Consider the following 14643-nt stretch of genomic DNA (forward strand, 5'->3'; position numbering starts at 1 on the left):
TTCAAGAAATAAAATCCACCACTGATTTATGATACAGTAAACTCATCGCTATGTGAATGAGATCAGATCCTCAGATCTATAACTCTATGTCCATTCCTCAAGACCCATTCCCAAGATCTTTCAAGCTACAGAAGACTTTTGTATGAATTTGAATTTATGTACAGGCTATATGTAGAAAATTATTAAAACTTTTCAAAACCCTGGACCTTACAACAAATCTGAACATGTTGTCTGGGACAGCTAAGAATGTATGGCACCAAATGAGATAAGAATGCATATCCATATACAAAACTTAAAAGAGAAATTCATTATTACCATGAGGACTGTTAAATGAGATCTGAATAACTGTACTTCCATGATGCCAAACAGCCCCATGATAGAACAGAAAGAAGACTCACAAAACATTTTTCCGTGTTTCTCCATTCCTCTTTGCTTCTTTAATGTAAACATTAGGGTCATTATCAATGGTGTGAGCTTACCAAGAAATATTTTCCCAGATCAGTTTCTTCCTTATGATTTTGCTTATGAATGTATTTGTTTGTTATTAAAGCACCCAGGGTTGGCATCTGGAACACTGAGCACACAGTATTTTCGAAACAAAGTTTTAATCTAAACTGTGATGATGTCCAGAAATGACCAGTCAAAAGGGGGCCACAAATAAAACTGGGTAAAAATGAATACATCCTGAGGTATAATAAATACAAAAGTTATGATTTTAAAATGTGATGCTGAAGATTTGATCAAGTCAAAGGGAAATCCAAAGACCAGAACCCAGATTATTAAGCATAAAAGAGAAACTCATGTGTGCCTTACAGGTCATGGCTTACTAAGGGATAAGAGACACCACGGTTGTAACAAAGGTTGAAAACATCCTGGAAAACCTGAAAACTGCTTGAGGGAAGCCCTAAGCATAATTTTTAAGCTATAATTTCTCATGAATAGAAAAGTACATTTTTACCTGTTTAGAATCTCATGCTGTGTTTAATAACTGGGCTTGAGATCTTATTAATAAATATACATTAACTAGTATATTTATATAAATAAGAAGCAGTGTTAGCCATAGTAGTTTACAGTATTTTTATTGGAATGTGTTTGAACACACAGCTCAAACTTATTCTATTCACTATACTTTTAACATGATTTGGTATAAAGTGCATGGAGTCCTCAAACCGTTCCCTTTACTTCAAAAGTGTTGTCCTTACAGACTGTAACTTTTATAGTAATAAATAAAAAAGTAAAAATAAAGAAAGTCCAAAACACTTGTGTGTGTTTTAGTTGCTCAGTCGGGTCCGACTCTTTGCGATCCCATGGACTGTAGCCTGCCATGATCCTCTGTGCACGAATTCTCCAGGCAAGAATACTGGAGTGGGTAGCCATTCCCTTCTCCAGGGACTCTTCCCCAGCCAGGGATTGAACCCAGGTCTCCCGCACTGCAGGCAGATTCTTTACATCTGAGCCACCAGGGAAGCCCCAAAACACTTGACTGCAATGTAACTTAATAAAGGTTGAAAACTTCATCAAAAAAAGTCACTGGTTTTTTAAATAGACTAAAAGCCAGAAGAATGCACTAATAATTAAAGAAAAGCCAGCCAAATTACAGTTAAAAGTCCAATTTTTAAAATCCACTCCGGTGCTTGGACCAAATGAGTTTATAATCCTAATGGCAGTTAGGACATATATAGTGGCACAGGAAGAAACCCTTTCCATATTTCAAAGTCAGCTCCTATGTTGGAATTGGCCAATTTTTAAGTGGTTTTTACTTTACTTCATGCCATATCTGTCAGAACAATTAGCACAGAATAACATATACATTTGTATCTGCTGGACTTTTCCAGTCAGTAGAAGATGCTTGCTTTGAGGATAAGAGCTGTTCCATATTCATCTTTAAATCCTCAAAGTTTAAATAAGCATCAATGCACTGTAGGCAACCAATCCATGACCAGTGAATTAAATCGGTAAGCTTTTGCTACCTGAATCTCACCTACACTTGACCAAATTATATAACATGCAAAGTGGTCTTTGAACATGACTCAAGAAAAGAAGTCAAAAAAAAGGTGTCAGATCCCACAAAACTTACTCAGTTTATCAGCCTACCTGAATGAGAAGTATGGAAGTGCTTTATTGTAAGGGGGATGAAAGACAAGAAATGGAAGCCTGACACACCCTCACCAAAGCATCATTCAGCAGAACCCAGCAAAAGCACTCTTCATAAGATTATCATCCACAGAAACTATTTTGCCAAAACAGAAAAATACTCTATTTCTATGTTTCAGGGTTCAGGGAAAAAGAGAAGCCATTTAAAAAGAACAACAAACTTTTTATTTTCTGTATCTGAATTAGGCTCTAACTTTGCTGAATTTGCAAAGATGAAAGAATTTAGTTTCAGGTGAATAGTGTTCTTAGTACCAAAAAAGCAACATGTTACTTTGTATTTTTTAAATCATTTGCTACATGTATGTAAACGTGTAATTTATAAAATCTCTACTTATCACAGCAGACATAAGTTTCTTACGTAAAATAAATCAAAAGTACCCAGAAATCACTTTGAAAACTGGTTAACTTTTGACTGGCCTTCTAATTCATGTTTGCTCGTTAGACACTCCGCAATGTGTCTATGAAATCTGCTTATTAATTCTTTCCATGAACACTGAATTTCTTTTCAAACCAAATTCCAGAAAACTATTTTATAATGCTATGTTAAATTCCTTTTGTAAAATATATTCACTGATTAAGTATTTAAGAGTATCAGACTAAAAACACATAGACTATTCAGCAAGAAAAACAACTCCTTATGAAGGATGAATGACGATTGCTACTACTGTTGTACCAAAGGAATTAACAAATAGTGAAATCAGTAACTGTTGTTAATTAGACATTTCTATACTGGGTACACCAAACAGAAAGAAAGTTCTCAGACTATCAATTTATAAACTAAGTTTGAGGCCAGTTTTGTCTTTGATTGTGACCTCACAGATGAAAACTGACAACCAGCCCCAGCTCAGAGACTTTCTCATCTACCTTTCCTAAGACTGATAGAGGACAGTGTTCCAAGCCCCATCAACTTCAAAAAGAAGATGATTTCTCTTTCAGGAGAAAGAAAAATTAGAGGTAATTCCTAGATAGATGTAGCCTCAAACCTTTCATTTGTAACCTTTTGGAATGTGGTCCTAAAAGCAGGTACACAGAAAACAAGCCCAGGAGACGGCGGCACTGCAGACAGGCACTCTGAGCCTGGCACAGTCACTTGCTAGCTGTGTGACTTCTGACAAATGACTTAACCTGAGACTTGGTTTTCTCGTCATTAAAACAGGGTTACCTCTCATCAGAAAGCTGTTATGAAAAATAAAGTAGTAAAAATAAAACTTATACTTCAGAAGGAGGCTCTCAGTCCAAATATCTTTCTCCCAAAGGGTCCAGCTCAGTGGTAGAGTTCGACTGCAAATTATCTTTCTCCCTTCCTCCCAAAGTGAAACACTATTTGGGATACCCTTCTAAAAACTGCATTTAATTTTCCCTTAAATATACGTGAAACCATGTAATCACGCTACCACTCTAAAAAACAAAAATGACTGGATAAGGAATTTACTTCATAAAAACAACAGGCGTCTTTATTTCACATAGCCGTGCTAAAGGCTCCTAATAACCGTTCCTAAAACACTATGTAAGGGACTGTGAAAGTCTCAAATTCACAATCGACAACTTCATTATATGTAGTGATGAATACTAAAAGGACTCAAAAGCTACAAATGAATCTTTAAAATCAAATAATGGTAAAAAAAAAAAAAAAAGTTCAATCCCACATTCCCATTCTCAGACATTTCTAGGCAGTATCACAGATGCACATTAGTGAATATAATAATTGGCTGAGAAACAGGACAGAGATAAAGGGGGAGAGGAGGGAGGAGAGAAAGAAAAAAATAATAACCTCCGTAACACAAAATATAATCTAAGTTTGACAGTTGGATGTAGAGAATTATTTTCTCATTTTGTTCCATGCTCCATCACATTCTCTCTGCAGTCAATGAGAACTCTACACTTGGGTGAGTTTAGAGAGGTTCACCAAAAGCTGAAAAACAACTCAGCAATTTTTAATATTAAAAGATTCAGGACTGCTAATAAGACTCTCTCTGAATGACTCAATCTGTAGCTTTCCCACACCAAAGGATGTCGTCAAATCAACAAATAAGAAGACTTTCTTTGGCCATTAACAGTTTTAATCTACCAAATAAAGATTAAGTCTTAGCATAACAGTAGTTCAGACACAGCTACTACTTTATTCCTAGAGAGTCATATAGACTCTCACTTCATACTTTTCAATTTTATAGTGCTTTTTTATAGGAAATTAGAAGTACAGATAAAAGATTCAGCATTTCACAGTTAATTATTAAAAATAAACATACCTAGGACCTCTATAAAATACAACCCAGGAACATTCTCACCTGAGAGGAGATCAAATTTGCAGAAAACACTTTCACTTTAACTTTCTGACTGAAGGAAAGGAACATTCAAGTAGCAAAGTAATAAAGGAAATATAATTCCTTCATGAAACTTCTCCTAAGAGTAAACAGTAATGAAAGTAACCTAAGTTTTGTTCACTGTTCTAAGTAATGGTCAACAAGGTAGAAGTTTCAAAAGTTACAGCTATAAGTGTGTGCTTGTTTAATAAAATAAAAACTACAACAACCAAAAAAGAATCGCAGTGTCAAAATGGATGGATGAGGTTCAGCTAGTGCGCATGTGCATATGGCTGTGTGTGCGTGTCTAAGCTTTCCTTACACAGAAGCCTTTCGCTCTCCTCAACGCAGGAGGCACAAATGATATTAAGCACCACCATTTTGTTTCCTTGTCTTGATAACCTCTGATGTCTTCCACATTTATATTTGAAGCCAAGGGTTTCAACAGACAGATAGTCTGAGTTAATATATGATGTTAACACGGCTTCCATGATCTATCCCCTTGCAATGAACTCAAAATGTTCAGATGATCAACGATCAAAATTAGCAAAAGGATTTTCATTGAGCTAAATGGGTAGGAATACCCTATATCTTTACTTTGTGAACTAAGGAAGTTAATACAATAAGATCACAATCTCTTATATGAAACCCTTAGGTCCAAGTACGTGTAAGATTTTTTGTGGGCTTTAAAAAGGTCAGATTGAGCATATTGCATATTTTATGTAACATTCGTAGCTCGATTTAGGTTAGTAGCTCATAACCCACCATACTACTACTTACAGCAAAATATGTGAATATTCTAAGTGGGCTTTAAAAACTATTTTAAACAGGCCCATGACAATCTGGGTCAAGTTTTGACATCAAGTGAGTTTTGATGTCAAACTTTTGGAAAAACAAAAACATTACTTTTTCAGAGATATTTTTAGATACAGGATTGCGAATGATATATCCAATACCACTCCAGATCAAGATACAGTTTATTAATTTATTAGAGATGAAAAAGTATGGCAAATTAAAATTCAGCAAAGGAAGATGTTCCTGGCAAATACATCCTTAAAAGCCAGCCTTGACACAAATGTGTTGTAACTGGTTGTGAAGAGTGCCCCCAAGTAATTAGTTATGAAAAGTTTATGTACCACAGTTTAAAGGATTTTACAAGTATATATATGGGTGTATTCAAGATTTTCATCATAATAACATCACTCTTGCTTATTTTCTGACAGACTTTGTTGAAAGGGAAAGAAGTGGCTTTATCACACTGTGAACTACCTATATAGTCAACTGCATAATTTATCTATGTCTATCACCAGGGAAATCATAGAGTCCCATATGAAAACATCTGTCGCATGCGTCTGGGTAGAAAGTTTGAGAAATGATGCTCTAAGACATTCCAGGATGCATCAAAGTCACCTGAGAGAAAGTCCAATGCTGTCAACTAACCATTTTGAATGGTGTCCTGTCCTATGCTATACCTTTTTAAAGAGGTAGGAGAATCACTGCCCAAACTTGAAGAAGCACTGTACTTAAATGTGGCATGCCTCAGCTGTTTTTTTCTTTTTTTCCCTTCTGGTTATTCTTATTATTTCCTTCAGTAACAACTTGCTTGTCCAGCACCTCACATTTGGTTAAAAATGAACCACTGCTTCATGATACTAGAGTTGAAACAAAAAAAAACCTGAAATGCATGGCACTGAGAAACTTCAAACTTGGTGGGAGTTGGGGTGAGATGAGATATAACTATAAAAACATATCCTACTGAGTACTGTCTGTGGATAAGGGTCATTATAGACCTTAATGTCTTATGTAATTCTCATTCTGCTGCATGGTAAATATTAATATGCCCTTTTGCACATATGATAATGGAAGTTTATTCTGTGTCCATATAAGCCCAAAGTCCCTCAGCTTATAAACTAGAGAGCCATCAAGAGTGAAACCCAGGGCTCTTCAGCTGCAAAGCCTCTGCTTCCTATTCTATACCTGCTACAATGGAACATCTATGGAGGGGGATAAGGGTCCTCTGAGTATTGTAAACATGCTGACTGAAATACAGCCATAGAATCTTGAAGCTCCGGAAGAGACCTCAGTAGTCAATAAACTCTAACTCCACATTCAAGTATGTAACGCCCATTCAATCTTTATCCATCAGTCCCTTAAATGAGAATTCCTCCAAGGGTATCAGGGGACCTCACAGCTGCTTCAGAATCACCAGCAGTATTAGTTAAAATGCAGATTCCAAGGCCCTACCCCAGATACACTGAATCAGAATATGAAGATGAGGCCTGGGGATTTCCATATTTTGCAAGCATACCAGTGTTTTTTTTAATTTAAGTCATAAAATAAATTTCATGAATGACACTGCATTTTGCTTTTTAATAAAATAGTTTGGAACAGATTAGGTTTATAAAGATTAAATAGGAAAAGAAAATTATCAGGGCACTGCTCTTACTACTGTTTCAGGAAACTTTTGTTCCAGGTTTTATATGTGTATTGGAATACAAAAAGTATTTCTTACCACATAGCTCAAAAACATTTGAGAAATTCAGTTGCTTTAAGCAACTTTTATCCCCATTCTTATTTGTTCTTTGAAATAAGTTATTGATCGTTTAATTATTCCCTTTATAAAACATCCAAACTTGTGTCTTTTTCAGGATCTCAGTTATTTCAATCCAGGATTTTCTGTTTTATTCCCTGATCTTTTCACCCAAGGGCTATATTTAACTACTGGTTTAATTATTTAATCAATATTTTATAATACTTTTCACTTTTCTAAGATTTCCCAAAATCCAATTCATTCTTAATTTTACTTTATATTTTATACAACCTCCTCACTATCTGAAGTTATTTTACTATCTAGATCCTTGAATTGATATATTTTTAACTTATTAAGTTTATATTTTGGAAGGTGTGTCAGTGTTTCATGGTCTATATTTAATCCTTTAAATCTTTCATTCTCTTACTCTTTCATTTTCTATTTATGTATACTTTTTAGACAGAATTCTTTATTGGCTTGTCTTCTTTTGCATTTCTGTTGTGTAATTGATACGTATTTCAATTCTCACCTTATCTTTTCCTTTGAAAGAGAAAAAAAGAAAACAATCCCCGTTAACACATGAGGATTTTCTGGATATATCTTTACAGTTTTACAATGATGTCCTGGCATTTCAAGAACCTGTAATTGCCTTCTAAGGGATAATATGAACACATATGAATGTTGAGTGAAGCTAAACGCAAAAGGTGTTCTCCTCAGGTATGACTTAAAATATAGAAATCTCTACAATTCGACACAGTGTGTTGCGACTGCCCTTGAGGTAGTACAAGCTCACCGATGGAATTATAGTCACAGAATCTTCAAGATGGAAGAACGTCCATTCAATATTTAGCCTTAGTTGTTACTACCTTCAGAGCAGTGTTTCTCAAAGTATAGCCTGAGGACTGCTTGCATCCAATTTACTTGGGGCATGTAATAAAAATGAAGGGGTGAAATTATGTTTTTATTATTTGGGTCTGTTTTCATTTCATAGTGAGAGGAAGGAAGCTGATTAAAAATACAGGAGATACCAGTCAGACCTATTTTAAAAGGTGTCCTTGGTAAGGAAATGTTAAAAACAAGGTGGACTTCAAACTACAAGTTCAAGAAAAGTGTCTTCTTCTTAAGTTAAAAACCTGTTTAAGCTTAAATTTTAAAATATATGCCACACTGGTGGTGATGCGACATGCCAAATTAATTGCCTATATTTAGTAATTCAGAACATTTAAAAATACAATTTTAAACATTTCTGCACTCTTGCAACAGACTAGTAATTCCAGGGATTTCTTTTAGTATAGCAAAAACAGGCATATCTATAGTGAGGCTATTTTCAAAAACTTCTTTTAATAGGGTTAAACTGTGAAGTCTTTATCATTTCTATTAAAGACTTCTCATATTGAAGTAATTAGTATCCATGATAAGATCCCATTAAAAATATGGCCCTTGCTTTAACCACATTCTTTATGAAATGTAGGAAAAGGTAAACTGACTGATGGTTAATAATTAGAAATTACATCTGTAATTTTACTGAAAAATATGGCTTTATAAAAACTTTAGCTGATGAATTAGACTTTCATGAGTTGTGCCACATTATTTTAAGGCCGTTGGTCCTTCTTTAACTATATACAAAAAACGTTATCAATTACATAGTTACTTACAGCACAATCAAGCCATAATTATATGTTCATCCTCACTTTCTCTCAGAGCTATGTTTTAAATTCAATGTCTAAACAAATCTGTTTCAATGGATGAAGTATAAAGAACAAATCTATAAGTCAAAGGTCCTACATACTTTTCAAGTTGTACAGCAGAGCTAGATATACATTAAAAGCAGAGCTACTCACAAACTCATAAACCTGGAACTTTTTTTTAATTTCGATATAAAAATCAAGATAGATATAAAAAAAAGAAAGTGTCAAAATTGCAAAGTTCTGTTAGTATCTAAGACCCTAGAGGAAGATTCTTCCTAAAACTGCCATAATACATTCAAAGATGTACCCACTAAGAAATAACATAGATGAACCCCTCTTTCAATAAATGTGAAATGCAAATTAAGACTTCAGTTTCAGAATTTAATAGAGGTATGCAGAGTAATAAAATAGGAGGTTTGAAAACTCTTGGCCACATAGAAGCAAAACCCTTATCTAAAATCTTATCTTGAAAAATTAAGCCTTATAAACTAAGCCAAATAACTTGTATTGCATTGTCAGTGTGACTTTCTCAAATCACTGCTTCAAGTTTTACACTATAAAACTACCTTGACTTCAAAGACCAAGACTTTGCTTGAAAATATTGTTTTAATGAAACAGTTATTTGATATCTCAAACAAATGCAAGAACTCATCAGATTGCTTTTATTCTGGAAATTACTGATTCCCATTTTAAATTCTGAATTGGTAAAACATATTTCCATGGGGAAAGAACTAACATTAAAAGTTTGCAACAGTGAACAAAATAATGTGCCTCACATGTATAAATGTGGTGTTCTTTAGTAATCAGGAATGCATTTTGAATACTCTTGCCATATGTTCAAAAATGAAAAACTTCTCTTGCAAACAAGCTTAAAAAAAAAAAATCAAAGAGGCTGAAATCCCATATTTCAGTGTGCACTAAATTCATCTTACAGACCCATCTCATTCTGACTGTTATGCATGTGACGTATTAGGAGGCTCTCCTAACTATCTGAAATAACAAGATATTTTACATTCCATTAAAGAAAGCTGGATACAGAGCTTCTGTTACATATTATCTAAAGTTCTCAGCAATGTCAAAGTATACTTTGCTACCATACAGAAAAACTACCAGAAAAGCTTGGTCTTCAAATTCAATTTCTCTCAATACTAAGACAATCTTTTGGTGATACCCAGTATCACAGCAAGTCAGTGAACAAAACAAAATAAGGTCCCTTTTCTTTTTCTTTTATGGAAAACTGAATTCAGGTTCATTTTCATTCACAAAATACAGTCTGTCTTCATTATGATACTATTTCAAAGCACCAAAACTGATTTACATAATATGTATGACCAGTTTTCTTAAATTATCAGCAATTTAAGAATACCTGAGGTGTTCCTTGCAGTGGAGGAACAAAATTACACATTGGTTTTCTGAAGTTTGGGCTTACCATGCTGCTTTCAAATGTTAAACCTTCAGTTTTCACCTAGAGGGCTACTTCTCAAAAACAAACTTTTTAGGCACTTACTGTCTCACGTTATTTCACCAACTTTTCCAATTAGGGGTACAGATCTGAAAAAAGCACTTAGCAACAGATTTCAAAGTTGCTATTTTTCACATATACAGACTGTCAAAACATACCCAATTTCTCCAAATTCATAAATTTTGAAGCAAATTCAATGCATTGGGACAGTTATTTGCTTCTGAATCAAGCTGATACGCTAAATGCTAGATTTACTACACTGCCCAGTCCACCTTCCCCACTACAAGGGTAACTGTCATAAACAACACAAGTTCCCAAGAAAAGAGTGCCCAGAAAAAAGTAAGCAAATGTCAGATACTGTAATTTAGAGAGGTCTTCTGGGCAATGCTTCCTTGGGTTTTTAATAATTCTCTCCACTCACAAGTTACAATCTTTCTACAATATTATCTAGCATTAAATTCCCTAGGTCTTCAACTCTATGCAAAATTTCATTATGAAATAAAAAAAGAAAAGAAGTATTCAAATGACACTTACTTGCAGAAAAACATTAAACAGACATGTAAACTATGTTAAAATAATAATAACCATAGCCAAATTCTGAATACTAAAAATTTGCTATGGGAAACTCAATGAGACAAGATTTCTGGGGTGCTACAAGCCCAACAAGGCATCTTCTGACGTGTACAGTAAGGACTCTTAGGTCATTACTAACACCAGCTAGCTTCCCTGTATGAAGAGTTTGCATACTTACTCAGGAAGGCAAATGGAAAGTACACAGGGAGGAAGATGAACTGCGGCAAAGCCTCTGTCATATGATAGTGACCTATAAAGTATCAAATAAAGGTACATCATCAGTATGATATAGCTTTACAGTTGAGTGCAAACTCCTGCAACATTTACGAAGGAAGGACCCCGAAACCCAGGAGGCCCGCTCCCCACCAACCCTTCCTTCTCGCCATCCCCAACCCTACGCGCTGTGGGGCAATTAAGGCAAAGAGCTCCCTGTTTTCCAAGGGCAGAGGCTGAGGGTAGCCCAGCTGGCATTCTAGGGTGTCTCCAGCACACTTTCTCCCTACTCCCGGTAATGTACAAGGCAGAAAGTTGATCTATTCTGTACACCCCAAACCCACACCGTGATCATTCATCAACTTGCACAAGTGATCGCCGCCCCCAGGAGAAATGCACCAGGAACCAAACCATGGCAATCGACAGGCAGTCCGAGTCTCCCCGTGCTCAGAAGCCGGCCGGAGGTGGCAAGGCGACGGCAGCGGGTCCAGGTAGCGCAGCCCTCAGCCCTGCAGACCTGGGCGGCCACATATGTCGCCCAAACGCCCGGCCCCGGTCACAATCCCGAGATTAGAGATTGGAACCGTGCGGGGAACACATTCGCCAGAGCCCCCGGTGTCTAGTGTAGGGCCACCAGGTCTTCGAGGTCGGGGTGGGGGGAGATGGGAAACGGAGAGGGAGAAAGGGAGCTAGGGATCCCACCCCGGCTTTGTTGCTGGTCACCATCAAGTTTGCATCTTAGTACAAAATGTCGATCTTAAAGGCTGACAAGACAGAGGCAGAGGGAGAAAGAGAAAGGGAATAGAGTCCATCTTGCTTTGGGGAAGAGGGGGGAGAAAAAAAATGAAGTGGAAATCCCACACTCTGGGCGTAAAAGTCTGCTAAACACCTTTCCATAACGGAGAAGCAACGAGTGGGGTGGCCCCGTCGCCGTGCCCGCTCGAACTGGCGGCGGTCTGGGCAGAAAACACCTCCCTCTCCTCGTCTTCCTCCTCCTTCCCCTCCTCCTCCTCCCTCTCCTCCTCCTCCCGCGGGCCCCGGCGAAGATCCCGCCGCCACCGCCGCTGCCTCCGCTGCCCCCCGGGGAGGCACGGCCGCCCGGCCCGGCGCTGCCATTCCGGGCTTGGACCGCGCGGCGCGCGTGGGGCGGGAGCGGGGTGGCCGCGCGGGGACATCGGCACCGGGGACCCCCTGCGCCCCCTCGCCGCGGGCTGGCTGCAAAAGTCATGCGAGCAGAGGTGGCGGCGGCGCGCAGAAGAGGGGGGCGCGCGTGGGGGGGGCCTCCCACGCCGCGAGTGGGCAACCCCAAGGGATGGCGAAGAACGCCCCTCCCCGCGCGGGGAAAGTACCCCAGTCCCCGGCAGCCCGGCGTCCGCGGCCGGGAGACTAGAACTGGACGTGTCATTAGCAGGACGGGCAATGGTTTCAAAGCCCCAGGCCAATGACCATTAGCAGAGGCAGAGCTCGCTCCGTCCCCATCCCCCACCACCTCCACCCACCTTCCCCTTCGTACCCCCCCCACCTCCACCCCACCTCACGAAACTTTTCAACGAGATCCACCTGGACTAATTTGTCCTCAGACAGTTAAAATACTGACTAGACCCTACACACCGGGAGGGAAGGGGAATGCACGCTTTATTTTCCTTTCTACAGAAAGGAAAGCAAAAAATAGCTTCTCTCTCCGTCTCTCCCTCTCCCCCCCCCTCCTCTGTCGTACATGTTGTGTCTTAGCTTTTTGCATCGTTTCGTTTTACCTTCCTCATTTAGCTGAAATGATCGTGGATATTTCACACATAAACGTGTTCCAGATTCTTGGATTCAGGGTCCTTGTAAATTACAGGACTCACGTTAAGTTTCATACAATACCAAAAAAAAAAAAAAAATAATAATACATTTCTGAGGGTGAGCGAGCGAGACGAGGTGGAGGAGGAAAAGAAACCTCGAGTCTGATTTCGGTAATTTACTAGCGACCCGGCTCACAGCAAATAACAGTGTAACACGAGTGTGGCTTAAGAGGGCTGGGGAGCTCTTTCTAGAGCCATCGACCCCATCCCCGGATAAAGGATCTGCAAGTTTTCTGTCATCGCGACCATGCAATGCCATAACTTACCTTCAGAAATAAGACTTTAAACAGCCAAGGCCTTCCTCCTCCCCTCCACCACCACCCCCAGCTTCGCTCTCTCCACCTTAAACTTATTGACACAACATAATCCCACATTCAAGCAAAATCCTGACACAGCCTCCCTCCTCCTCTTCCCCCTCCTCTCTTCCCTCGCGTTCTCCCGTTCTCTCTCTCCCTCCCGTTCTCTCCGGTTCTCTCTCTCTTGCCCTCCCCCCCCCCCCGCCGCCGGCTTTCCCTCCCTCTTCTCTCTCCCCTACTCCCTCACCCTCTTCCCCCTCTCCCCCTATTCTTCCTCCTAGCCACTCTGGCACTAAAACAGCACTTTCTCTACTCGCCGCGCATTTGGTGAGGGGTGGGGGGGTGAGAGGGCACCGATCTCCGGGGCCGGAACACCCAGATCCCAACTCTCCAGATGAACTGTTCCCGGTCACCGACGCACTCGAAACGTTCAATCAATCCACTGAGGGCTGGCTGCTCGTACCTTCCTCCCTTGCCCCGACTCCCGAGGCCCCACCTCCCCGGCAGCCGAGCCCAGGCTGGGCTCCACGTACTTTCGCCGAGATGAAGTTTGGGGCTCCCCGGGCGGCCACGAGCCGCCCGCCGGCGTGAGGGCTCTGTTGTTGTTTTCCTCGGGCTGCTCCTGCCCGCGCCCCGGCTCCCGTGCCCCTCTCGGGCGGCGCTGCCTCTGTGCCGAGAGGTGCTGGTTGCAAACGCAGCCTGGCACCGGCTGGCCTACTACTCCCCAGCCCGGCCCCCAGCCTCCCGCCCGCAGGGCACTGCCTCCGCGCCCCCCACCCGCCGCCGGCGCGGCCGCCACGACCCTCGCCCCCGACCTCTCCCGACCCAAAGTTTTGGCGGAGGGGGAAAGTGCCCAGGGAGCGGGCCGGCTGGCGGCGGCTCCGGACGCGCGGGGTTCCCTCCGTCTTCCTCAAGTCCAGCCTACCGGCTGCCGCCGCCGCCGCCGCCGCTGCTCCTGCCGCGGAGTCCTTGGGGCTGCAGCCCGGCGGCTCGCAAGTGAGTAGGAAAACAGAAAGTGAGGGGAGAGCGCCCGGGAAGGGCTGGGGATGGGGGGCGCTTACCTCGCGGGCTCGCCGGGCGCGAGGGCGTGTGTGTGGCTCGCCCTCAGTGGCCAGTCAGGGGTTCTCTATGGGAAAGTGGAGAGGAGCTCGCGGAGCCGCTCTGCCTCCGCTTCACTGTACACTGCTCCACATACAGTACATGCAACCCGGAGAGACTGAAAACACTCATTTTATATAAGGCAGCCTGCCATTGGCCCGCTCCGTGACGGACAGGCCGCGCGGCCAAACAGAAGGCCCGTTACACCCAAACACACGCACACATACACACATTTTACAGAGACACACAAAGATCATCACATTTTCTATTTTCTAATGTTCGGGACCTGTAGACAGTAGGAGAGGACAGGTAGAGAGGCCCAGCAGAGTGGGTTGAGAGGGAAAAACCCTGTCTGCACCAAGTTGCAAGGCTTGAAATTGGTGTCCTTTTGACTTGGGAGGGTTATAGTAATAAACTACAACTCCACTGGATATGGAAGTGAGGTGTTTTTTTTTTTTTAAATCGTTGCCTTGTGGTGCCCCATG

At 40.8% G+C, this 14643-nt stretch overlaps 1 protein-coding gene across 29 annotated transcripts in view; it reads right to left on the reverse strand.

The window, feature by feature from the left end:
- The window catches only part of BBX (BBX high mobility group box domain containing), a 285777-nt gene extending 271538 nt beyond the window's left edge, over positions 1-14239 (reverse strand). For 24 of the 29 annotated variants that reach the window (XM_081572319.1, XM_081572313.1, XM_081572309.1 and 21 more), the window contains exons 1-2: positions 14122-14239; positions 10886-10957 (exon numbers count right to left, since the gene is read on the reverse strand). The gene's annotated coding sequence lies outside the window, so the exon portion shown is untranslated. Of the gene's footprint in view, positions 1-10885; positions 10958-13030; positions 13493-13985; positions 14040-14121 lie in introns of those variants that run through there. The other 5 variants (XM_081572318.1, XM_081572308.1, XM_081572297.1 and 2 more) reach the window with 3 other exon arrangements.
- Between the last annotated feature and the right edge of the window lie 404 nt (positions 14240-14643).

This window comes from Giraffa tippelskirchi, chromosome 2 (genome assembly GCF_054371585.1).
Source record: "Giraffa tippelskirchi isolate mGirTip1 chromosome 2, T2T-mGirTip1v1.2.pri, whole genome shotgun sequence".
In the NCBI taxonomy this organism is placed as follows: Eukaryota; Metazoa; Chordata; class Mammalia; order Artiodactyla; family Giraffidae; genus Giraffa; species Giraffa tippelskirchi.